Source organism: Miniopterus schreibersii (assembly GCF_964146895.1).
Source record: "Miniopterus schreibersii genome assembly, chromosome: 12".
Lineage (NCBI taxonomy): Eukaryota > Metazoa > Chordata > Mammalia > Chiroptera > Miniopteridae > Miniopterus > Miniopterus schreibersii.
This window is the reverse complement of record NC_138112.1, coordinates 55,941,184-55,953,475: the sequence shown is the minus strand read 5'-3', so window position 1 is coordinate 55,953,475 and position 12,292 is coordinate 55,941,184. Positions and strand designations below refer to the sequence as shown.

At 37.0% G+C, this 12,292-nt stretch overlaps 1 protein-coding gene across 4 annotated transcripts in view; it reads right to left on the bottom strand.

The window, feature by feature from the left end:
• The window catches only part of HIPK3 (homeodomain interacting protein kinase 3), a 69,017-nt gene that overhangs the window by 37,094 nt on the left and 19,631 nt on the right, over positions 1-12,292 (bottom strand). The window lies entirely within an intron of this gene.

Here is a 12,292-nt window from a genome sequence, read left to right as displayed (position 1 = left end):
ATTGTGCGTATCCTTTGACCCAACAATTTTCCTGGAAATGTTGTGAAAATGTACCTACAAGTGCCCAAGCACGTACAAGAAGGTTCCCTGTGGTATTATGAGAAAACAAATGAAATGTACATCATAGAGGACTGTTTAAATAAAGTATAAAATATATTATAAAAAACTATAAAACACAGTCACAGTATACAGGGGAAATTACTCCTATTTTGCTTCATAACTTTATCATTCAGTTTTTCTTACAGTGAGCATTCATTACTATTACAATTTAAAAAACATTAAATCAAATCATTTTTCATCTAGTACACTGGTTTTTGGATATATTCAAAAATTTTTGTAATTCAGTGTTTTCTTACAAAAGAAACACTTGTTCTTTAATGTCAAAGTTTAGCACATATTAGATTCTCTCTTCTAAGTAATACAATCTCATCACACCAGCTGATACCTAAATTATTCACTGGCCACTGAACTGGCACTCTTCCATGGCAGCAGGCACTCTGTGAATAACATCCAGGGTGCTGAATTCCATTCACGGGAAAATTCTAAAGACTCAGAAACAAACAGGCACATACACTCTGAAGTGTGTGAGGTCAGGACTGACATCTAACCCATGAGATCATTACATTATATTGCAGTACATTCATGAGACCATATGCACCTTTAAGACATAGCCATATAGCTCAAGGAAAAACACTGATAACCTATAAAATTCCAGGCTTTTACTCAATGTAAAAAAAAAACAATTACAAATGTGTTTTTTTAACCTCTGAGTAACTATTTAACAGTTAAAAGCAATTTTAGAATATAGTCCTTCAAACCTGATATAAAATTACAAATCAGTCTAGTTTATATGGCATTACATATATTACATATTTCACATCTACAGAATTAACAAACTTGTTTTTTTAAAAACCCTTGCCCAAGGATATTAATTTTAGAGAGAGGGGAAGGGAGAGTAGGCAGAGAGAGAGAAACATCCATGTGAGAGAGAAACATAGATCGACTGCCTCCCATACGCAACCCCACCGGGGATCGAACCCACAACCTTTGGGTGCATGGGACAATGTTCCAACCAACCGAGCTACCCGGACAGGGCAAGAAACTCATTTTGACCAATCTTTTACAAATGTTTTTGCCCTATGCCTGACTAGTATTATTTAGCATTTCTATATTATTATCTTACAACCTATTATCACACCTATAAGGCAGGACCACCACATAATACCATTCATGTACAAACATACAAACTTAAGTTGCCTCCTCACAAGTCATAAATGTATACTAAAGTCAATCAAAAAAAATTCAGAGCGCCTAGTCTGCTGGTTCTACCCAAATCCTATCATATTGTTCATGTTTTTTTCTTCTGCATAATACTGAAATCATGTACAGAATCATAAGCACTGGTTTTTCATTACATTTAAAAAAAAACTAAGTAAAAAATTATAATAGGGAGAATAACGTATGAACTATTTAAAATATGGAAAATTATTATATGGGAAACACATTGTTTAATTTCACTTCAGTAAGGATAGAAGAAAATGAGGAAGAAATTGGGAGGGAAGGAAATTAGAATTACAAGTGCCTTGGCATGTATGAATTGTAGAATTTTATAACTAAAAGGGTCTTAGATAACCTTTAGAAGGTCTAATACTTAAAATAATTCCAAAGCTGTTTCCAAATGGAGAGAATTTAGTACATGGCAAAGTAGTTGTATTTTCTCTCCTCTCCTTCTTTCTAAGGAGTTTAATTCCTTAGGTATTTAAGAGACTTTTTCTAAAATATAGTCCCGTGGCACAGAGCCCAAGGACAGTGCTCTAAGCAAAATACTACTACTACACTTAGTACTAATACTTCAGAACTGTAAACATAAATATGCTTATGTTCCTCAGATAAAACACAGGCACCTAATCCACTTGTTAACCAAGTTTCTTATGGTTAGCAGAATCACTTGTTTTATGTGAATGAGGGTGAGGATATGTTACATTTCTGGTTTACGAACAGGGAAACTTTTTAACAATGAAAGATGCCTGAAAAAAGGGGAGGGGGGTTACTTCATATTAATTCCCAAAATTTTCCACCAATACAGATATAAAGAAAAAGCTAGAGAAGAATAAACTCAATACCCTAGAAAAACACCTGATTTCACTAAAAAAAAAAAAAAAGTTGTAACATATTAGTTATTATTTTGGGGGTCATTCTATGTACCTTTATTTTATTACAGGAGCACTGTCTTTGAAACTTAAGGATCTAAAAAGGCATGAGGGGGTGGGATGCCCTGAACAAAAATTGATAAGCCTAAATTGTTTACCATTATATGCCTTTCTGTCAGCTATTACATGCAAAATAGAAAGCAGTTTTCCTTCAACAACAACTATGCTAAATTACTTAGTACAGTAGCAAAGAATACAACTGTTATGCAGGTTACTTTACAGCCCACTTTCTCATCTCTGTGTTCTGAAATGACTCAAAACCACAGGCTAAAATCTATATTTTTTTAAAAAAGAAGATATTCATGACCTGAATGTTGCCACCACACCTCATAAATACAGCACCTTCTGCTGCTAAAACCTTTTATGCATTCAAGAGCCCTACGTGTTCTTGACGGAAACCACACTCAAGCAGCTGAATTTAGAACATGCTGACCTTGAGCAAATCAATGCCCTTAGCATGCACTTCTGGCTTATATCACCACAAGAGCTAGACAGCCTCACCATCTATAGTAGTCAACAATTTCTGGCCACTGTCCCTTGTCTATTTTAAGATATCCCTACTACATTTCTGTGTTACACAGTTCAAAGAAATAAAATAACACACGAACCTGTGTTTAAACACAAATCATTTACCTTGGAACGTGGGTTATGTGTGTTCCTACTGTGATTAGCTCAAAAAATATTTAATTTGGTAAGTTTCCATTTCCTGCTTTCACTTTTAAAATACAATATATTTTTAATAAAGAGTAAAAAAATTAAGGATAAGACACTTTTATATTACCCAATCAGATTTATAAGTAACCTCACTCATAAACTAAGCCAGATTTGGCAGTGCTTCCAAATATAAGCTGCAAAAAAAAATTTTTTTAAATAAGTTACCTGCTCTTTTCATGCAAAATTACACTGCATATTAAAACAGTACCTGACTAAGGACTATATTGCATTTTCACCACTCTACCTTAATATTTACTAACTCTTCAAATTCTTGGATCTAAAAAGTCCATTTTAAATTGTTTTTATCAATCAACATCAGGCAACATCAAACAAAATGTTAGCACTAGTCTTTATTACAAATAAAAACCTCATTTTTTTCCTAGTTCTAAACACAACATGTAATTCGGCTTAGCAATTGTATAGCTTCCAAAATTCAAGTAAATTATTTACTTGAAAATTTTATATAAAAACAAATTAGAAACTACTAATTGTACTTAGCAATTATTCACAGCTTTTTTTTTTCATTGCCAACAGAGGCTAATATTTGTGCAAAGGCCTAATGCTAGTAGAAACCAGTAACATAAAATATTTAGCGTTTTAGATTGCTTTTTAGAGGATTTTCTTTAATCTCTTGAAACATTTTATTAAAAAAAAGTAAAGTATAAAAATTAAAGAAAGCTTTTTTTTTTTTTTACTCTGATCCAAAAGATTTCAAATAAAGAAAAGGAATCTAGGTATCACATGGACTAAATCTGATATGCAGAATGCAGGACTCAAAGAAAATGAAGTCATTTACTAACAAATGAACTAAATATAGAGCCAAGCACTGGGGCGTGGGGGTTTATATAACATGCTAGCTGACTACTAAAAGCTCTTAAGACAGAATTCATAGAGTACAAAGGGAAGGAAGAAAACCTGACTATTCTTCTCATGCTATTAAATAAGATTTTAAAATAATCTGCCCAGAAAAAAATTCACTAAAAGCTAATCTTGTATCCCATTAAATTGAAAAATAAAAACTTTGTCAGGGGAACAAAGGATCAAATGAATCTAATTATGTGAGATATTAAACAAGACTTACTACCCTGCCATAACTTTAACAACTTTTTAAAATATTTATCTTTATTGTTCAAAGTATGTCCCCTTTTTTTCCCTCACTGACGCCCTCCACCCCACTCCTGCCCCCTGCCCAGGCCTTCATCGTACTATTATCTATGTCCATGGGTTATGCACATAACAATTAAAATAAATTTTAAACTATTGGAAAGGTTTTAAGCACAGTATTTAGCACTCTAATACTAAAAATCATACAATCAGTAATATACTGATGGGTAAATTAGGCTATATTCCTAAATTGTAATACGTATTTTAATAAACTTAATAATCACATAACATAAATTAATGTGATGATGACACACATTAAAAATGACATAAATGTGGAATTCTTCTAATGATCTACTAGTAGGGCTTATATTTGGGGTTGATTTTTTAAATGTACTTTTTATTTAAGTATAGTTGATATACAATCTTATATTGGTAATTGGTTTCAGGTGATTCGACATTTTTATACCTTACAATATGATCACCCTACTAATTTGAATAATGTCACCATATAAATTTACCACAATATTATTGATTATATTCACCTTACCCTTTTCACCCACTTACCCCCCCTCCCTTCTAGTCTCTGCTTCTGAGTCTGTTGTTCTGTTAGATTCCACCTACAAGTGAAATCACATGGTACTTGTCTTTCTCTGACTTACTTCATGTGGCGTAACACTCTCTAGATCCATGCATATTGTCGCAAATGGCAAGGCTTCATTCTTTTTTATGCTGCATAATGTTCCATTGTGTGTGTGTGTGTGTATTTATATACCATATCTTCTTTATCCATTCATGTATCGATGGACACAGGTTTGCTTCCATATCTTGGCTATTGTAAAAATGTAGCAATGAACATAGGGGTACACATATCTTCAAATTAGTGTTTTCATTTTCTTTGGATAAATACCCAGAATGGAATTGCTGGGTCTTATGGTACTTCTATTTTTAGCTTTTTGAAGAAGCTCCATTCGGTTTTCCTTAAGGGCTGCACCAGTTTGCAGTCCCACCAAGAGTGCAGAGTGGTTCTTTTCTCTACATTCTCACCAGCACGTTTATTTGCTGACTTTTTGATAACAGCCATTCTGATGGTGTGAGGTGGTATCTGTTGTTTTGATTTGCATTCCCCTGATGATCAGCGATGTTGAACATATTTTCATGTCTGTTGGCCACCTGTCTGTCTTCTCTGGAAAAATGTCTTTTCATGGCCTCTGCTAATTTTTCAATCGGACTGCTTCTTGTTTGTTACTGAGTTGTATGAATTTCTTGTATGTTTTGGATATCAAACACTTATCAGATATACCATTTGCAAATATATTCTATTCAATAGTTTGTCTTTTTGTTTTACTGAGGGTTCCTTCACTGTGCAGCAGCATTTTAGGTTCACATAGTCCCACTTATTTATTTTTGCTTTTGTTTTCCCTTACTTCAGGGGACATATCCAAAAAGATATTACACAGACTGTCAAAAAGTTTACTTCATGTTTTCTTCTAGGAGTTTTATAATTCCAGGCCTTACATTCAAGTCTTTAACCCATTTTGAGTTTATTTTTGTACATGGTGTAAGACAGTGGTCCAGTTTCATTTTTTTGCATGCATCTGTCCAGTTTTCCCAACACCACTGTTGAAGAGACTGTTGTTACTCCAGTGTATCTTTTAGTGATTTTTTTAAATTTGTCACTAGAGGATATGTTTTTATTGATGTGAGGAAGGAGGGGAGAGAGAAACAACTATGTGAGAGAGAAATATCGATTGGTTGCCTCCCTTATGTGCCCTGACCAGGGATCCAACATACACCCTGGATATGTGCCTGACTGGGAATCAAACCTGAAACCCTTTGGTGCACCAGACAGCACTCAACTGAGCCACACCAGTCAGGGCAGCAGAGTATATCCTTACTTCCTTTGTTATAGATGAGTTGACCATATAAGCAAGGGTTTATTTATGGGCTCTTTGTCCTATTGATCTATGTATCTGTTATTGTGCCAGGACCATATTGTTTTATTATACCTTTGTAATCTAGTTTGAGATCAGAGAGCATGAGATACCTCCAACTTTGTTCTTCTTTCTAAAGATTGCTTTGATTATTCCTGGTCTTTTGTGGTTCCATATAAATTTTGATAGGAATTTCATTGAATCTGTAAATTGCTTTGGTCAATATGGTCATTTTAACAATTTTAATCCATCTAATCCGTAAGCATGCTATATCCTTCCACTTATTTGTGTCTCCTTCATTTCTTTCTTCAATGTCTTACAGTTTTCAGAGTACAGGTCTTTCACCTCCTTGAAGTTTATTCCTAGGTGTCTTATTCTTCTTGGTGCAACTGTAAATTGGATTGTTTTCTTCATTTCTCCTTATGACTGTTTATTATTAGTGTACAAGAATGTGACAACTTTCTGTATATTAATTTTTATCCTGCTACTTTACTGAATTTTTATTAATTCTATTCATTTTGGTAATTTTTTAGGATTTTCTGCATATAGTATCAAGTCATCTGCAAATATTGACAGTTTTACTTTCTTTCCTATTTGGATGCTTTTTGTTTCTTTTTCTTGTCTGGTTGCTATGACTAGGACTTCTAGTACTACATTAAATAATAGTGGCAGAGCGAGCATCCTTGTCTTGTTCCTGATCTTGGAGAAAAAGTTTTCAGCTTTTCACCACTGAGTATGATGTTAGCTGTGGGCTTTTCATATACAGCCTTTATCAAGTTAAGGTAAATTCTTTCCATACCCACCTTATTGAAAGTTTTTATCATAAATAGATGTTGAATACTGTCAAATGTTTTTGTGCATCTATTGAGACAGTCATGATTTTTTATCCTTGGTTTTGTTGATGTGATGAATCACAGTTTTACAGATGTTGAACCACCCGTGAATCCATGAAATAAATTACACTTGGTCATGCTGTATAATCCTTTTAATGTACTGTTGAATTCAGTTTGCTAATAGTTTGTAGAGAATTTTGGCATCTATGTTCATCAGGGGTACTGTCCTGTAGTTCTCTTTCTTTGCAGTGTCTTTCTCTGGTTTTGGTATCAAGATAATGCTAGCCTCATACAATGAGTTTGGGAGTGTTCCTTCCCCTTCAATTTATTTTTTGGAATAGTTTCAGAAGGTACTAATTCTTCTTTAAATATCTGGTAAAATTCGCTTGTGAAAACATCTGGTCCTGGGCCTTTGTTTGACAGTTTTATTACTGCTTAAATTTCATTGTTAGTAATTGGTCTGTTCAGAATATGTTTTCTCCTGGTTTAGTCTTGGAACACTGTATGTTGCTAAAATTTTATCCATTTCTTCTAGATTGTAGGATTTGTTGGCATATAATTGTTTGAGTATTCTTTAATGATCCTTTGTATTTCTGTAGTGTCAGTTGTAATCTCTCATCTTCATTTCTGATTGTATTCTCTCCTTTTTCTGCTTGATAAGTCTTGCTAAAAGCTTGTAAATTTCATTTATTCTTTAAAAGAATCAGCTTAGTTTCACTAATCTTTTCTATTGTTTTTCTGTTTTCTATTTCATTAATTTCCACTATGATGTTTATAATGTTCCTTCCTTCTTACTTTGGGTTTTGTTTGTTCCTCTTTTTCTAGTTTCCTTAGGTGTAAATTTAGATTATTTGGGATTTTTCCTGCTTCTTAAGGTAGGCCTGTATAGCTATAAACTATCCTCTTACACCTGCTTTTGCTGCATCCCATTGATTTTGTAAGGCTGTTTTCACTTTCATTCATCTCAAGGTAGTTTTTTATTTCCTGTTTGATTTCCTCTTTGGTCCATTGGTTGTTCAGAAGCACACTGTTTAATCTCCGTGTATTTGGTTTTTTTCCAGTTTTTTTTATTTCTAGTTTCATGCCATCATTGTCAGAAAATATGCTTAATATAATTTTAGTCATCTTGAATTTACTGAGGTTTGCTTTGTGACCTAGTATGTGACTGATCCCAGAAAATGTTCCATGTGCACTTGAGAAAAATATGTAACCTATAGGTTTTGGATGAAATGCTCTGTAAACTTGTCTAATGTGGGATTTAAGACTATTATTTCATTATTTTTCTGTCTGAATGATCTACCCATTGAAGTATTCAAGTCCCCAACAATTATAATATTACTGTTAATTTCTGCCTTTATGTCCATTTACACTGGCTTCGTATGCGTACTTGAGTGCTCCTGGGTTGGGTACGTAGATATTTACAACTGTTATACCCTCTTCTTCTATTGAATTATATAATGTCCTTCTTTGACTCTTACAATCTGTTTTGAAGTCTATTTTGGATGATATGAGTATTGCTGCCCCAGGAATCTTTTCATTTCTATTTGCACAAAATCTTTCTTCATCCCTTCACTTTCAGTCTATGTGTCTTTTGATCAGAAGTTTCTTCTAAGCAGCATATTGTTGGGTCATGTTTTTTATCCATTCTGCCACCCTGTCTCTTCACTGAAGAATTTAGTCCATTTACATTTAGGGTAATTATTGATATATATATGTTTATTGCCATTATATTAACTGTTTTGGGTTGTTTTTGTGTTCTTCGCTCTTTCTCTTTCTCTTCATCTCTTTCCTTTTGATTTGTTGGTTTCCTTTAGTGTTTTGATTAGATTTTTTTCTCTTCATTTCTTTCTGTATTTTTTCTATGGTTTTGGCTTATGCTTACCATAAAGTCCATATATATCCATCTATATCTATAGCAGTCTATTTAAAGCTGATAGGCATTTAAGTTCAATCACATTCTAAAAGCACAACATTTTGCCCGGCTGGGCATGGCTCGGCGATTGAGCACCGACCTAGGATCCAGGAGATCGAGGTTCGATTCCTGGTCAGGGCACATGCCCGGGCTGCAGGCTCGATCCTCAATGACTCTCTCATCATTTATGTTTCTGTCTCTCTCTCCATCTCCTTTCCTCTCTCTGAAATCAATAAAGATATACTTTAAATAAATAAAAAAATAAAAGCACAACATTTTGCCTGGCCAGTGTGGCTCAGTTGGTTGAGTATTGTCCCATGCAACAGGTAGTTCCCAGTTCCACTCCCAGTCAGGGCACATGCTCAGGATTTCGGGCTCAATCCTCGATGGATGTTTCTCTCCCTCTCCCTTTCTCTCTCTCAAATCAATAAAAACATATTTTAAAAACATAATAAAAATAAAAGCACTACATTTTTTCTCTCCCCCAATCTTTATTTTTTACATCACGTTTAATGTCTTTTTGTTTCTCTATCTCCTTATTTACTGTAGTTAATTTTACTACTATTGTCTTTTAACCTTCCTATTAACTTTTTAAGTGATTGATTCACCATGATTCTTGTATATTTGCCTTTAACAATAAGATTTTTTTCCACTTTCCTGTATTTTCTTATTTCTGGTTATGGCCTTTTCTTTTCTACATAAAGACCCATTAACATTTCTTGTAAGGCAGTTTAGCAGTGGTGAATGGTGGTGAACTCCTTTAGTTTTTGCTAAATCTGGGAAACTATTTCTCCCTCAATTCTAAATGATAACCTTGCTGGATAAAGTATTTGTAGATTCCTTTCTTTGAGCACTTTAAATATGTCTGACTTATTTTTTCATTCTTGCTGCCTTTAAGATCAACTCTTTATCCTTAACTTTTGCCATTTTAATTATAAAATGTCTTGGTATGGGTCTCTGGATTCATCTTGTTTGGCACTCTCTGTGTTTCCTGGACCTGGATGTACATTGCCTTCCTTAGATTAGGGAAGTTTTCAGATATTATTTCTTCAAATACTTTGTTCCTTTCTTTCTCTTCTGCTAGAATCCCTATAATACAAACGTTAGGATGCTTTACGTTATCCCAGATATCTCTTATACTATCTTCATTATTTGAAGGATGTAAGACAGTTTAGCAGTGGTGAATGGTGAATTCTTTATCAAGCAAATTATCTTTGTTTTATTAGGGTTTTTCTCTAGGGTTTTTCCTTGTTCCTTCATTTGGGGCATAGTCTTCTGTCCATCTTGTCTGATTTTCTGAGTTGGACCAGTCTTAAAAGAGAGGTTTCTGAGTAGACGAAGTGTTGCATAGTTTTGGCAGGCCGCTTGTAGGAATGCCTGGTGTGTCACCTGGTCTTAAGGGGTGCGATTGGGTGGGGGTGGCCTGGTGTATGCTTGCTTCTTTGCCCTTCTAATATGAGTGGGGTTGCCTGACACACACTGGGCTGCTCCATGTGCTCTTGGAGTGCCCTATCACATTAACTGTCTATGATTCCAGCTGGGTCTGGGCAGGGTTGCTTTGCAAGCTTGTTTCTCAAGGCCCCATCAGCTCCTCCCCTCTCCTGTTGGGGCAGGCCTACCTGTGTGCCCACAACTCAGCACTTTGCTAGTTCTGCTCCCTTTCCAGGCAGTGCAACAGCCTACACACTGGGCTACTCCCCACTCACTCCACAGGCAGACCTGGGGGCTTGCCAGTTGCTTAAATTATCCATAGTCAGGGAAGGGTCTAGGCAAAACCACTCTGTATGCCTGCATCTCAACACCCTACTAGCTTGCACTGCCCCTTCTCTGACTGAGGCAGACTTGCAGGAGCAAACACAGCAGTATTTTGCTAGTTCTGCCCCTCTGCCAGTGGTGCAGCAACTCATGAGCTCAGCCAGACTCCTCACACTACCCCAAGCAGGCCTGAGTGCCCTGTTGCTTTGTCTGCAGTTGGAGTAAGGTCTGAGTGGAGCTGCCCTGCACAGCTTCCTAGCTCCACCCTTTCTCCACATGGGGCATCTTTACGTGTGCACACAGCCATATTTTGGTAGTTCTGAACTCTCTCCTGGCTGGGAAGGGGGTGGTGATACTCCTGCACATAGGATACTCCTATCCACAGGTCTGCCCTGCTTGCATGGCCTGCAGTTTTAATTGTCCACAGTCAGAGTAGGGTCTGGATAGGGCTAGTCTGCATGCCTGCCCAGCTCCACCCTTTTCCCAGGTGGGGCAGCCTTAAATGTGCTCACTCTGTGGGCGGGGGCAGGAGCTCCTGCACAGGTGTGCACCCAGCAGCACCCCACTCACTCAGGATGGGGCAGCCCAGAGTGTGGGTACCACAGTGTCTTTCTAACTCCCCACTTTTTTCGGGTTGGGCAGCCACACTTATGCATGTGGCAGCGCTTCACTGTCTACACACTTTCTCTGGACTGGGCAGTCCTGCATGCAGTAGTGCATTTTGTTAGCTCCCTACTGTTTCAAGGAGGGAAAGCTCCATATGAATCCACAGTAGCACCCCACGGTATCCACACTTTCCCTGGACAGGATAGCCGAGGGCAGGTACTGCAGTGTTTGTTAGCTCCACTCTCCCCTCAGGCAGGGGATCCCATTACGTGCATAGCTCAGCGAGAGCAGGAAGCTGCACCCTGTTGCACTGGCTGGATGAACCTCCAGAAGGGGACCTTTTTACACACACTATAGTGCTCTCCTATTTCTACTGGATCTAGGTCCAGTATGGGTGGCTGGGGACTTGCTACAGCACCATGCAAGTCGACCAAAGAGCCTGGATGGAGCACCCACCTGCTATCTAGGTTCAGGGGAATCATAAATAATAACGCTCTACAGTTCCTCTGGCCCTGGTTTGTTCCCTCAGCTCTTGGAGGACTCTTGTGGTTCACCGACCTTCTCTATGTAGACACTCACTCTTGCTTGTTGTGCAGAGGCTGTTCAGTTGGCTCACAACTGTCTCTCAGGAGGATTTGCTCTAAACACAGGTGTGCATGTGATGTATTCTTGCAAAGGAGCAAGCTCAGTGTCCACCTACGCCATGATCTTGGACCCACTCCTGGAGTTGATTTTTTTAAAATGTGTTTTTATTGATTTTTGAGAGAGAGAGGAAAGGAGAGGGGGAAAGGAAGAGAGAGAAACATTGATTGGTTGCCTCTCATACACACCCCAACCAGGGATGGAACCCGCAACCTGGGTATGTGCCCTGACCAGGAATCGAACCAGCCACCTTGTGGTGCATGGGACAATGCTCAATCAACTGAGCCACACCAGCAAAGCCAGAGTTGACTTTTGTAGCAGCTAATTAATTTCTCTTATCTACGCCTTGTTGGGACTGAATTAATAATCCTCATGTTTTTGCAGTTTCTAACAATGAACTGCATGTGTTCATCTATTTACTAACTTACTCATGGGCAATACTGACAGATCCCATATATGCCCACTGTGTTGGGACTTGTAGGGCTCTAGTGTATACCAAGATCATAAATTTGTTCAGGCTGACGTGAAAAAAAATTTCTCAAAATTATAAACTAAGAATTCAAATCATTTACATACACAGGAACA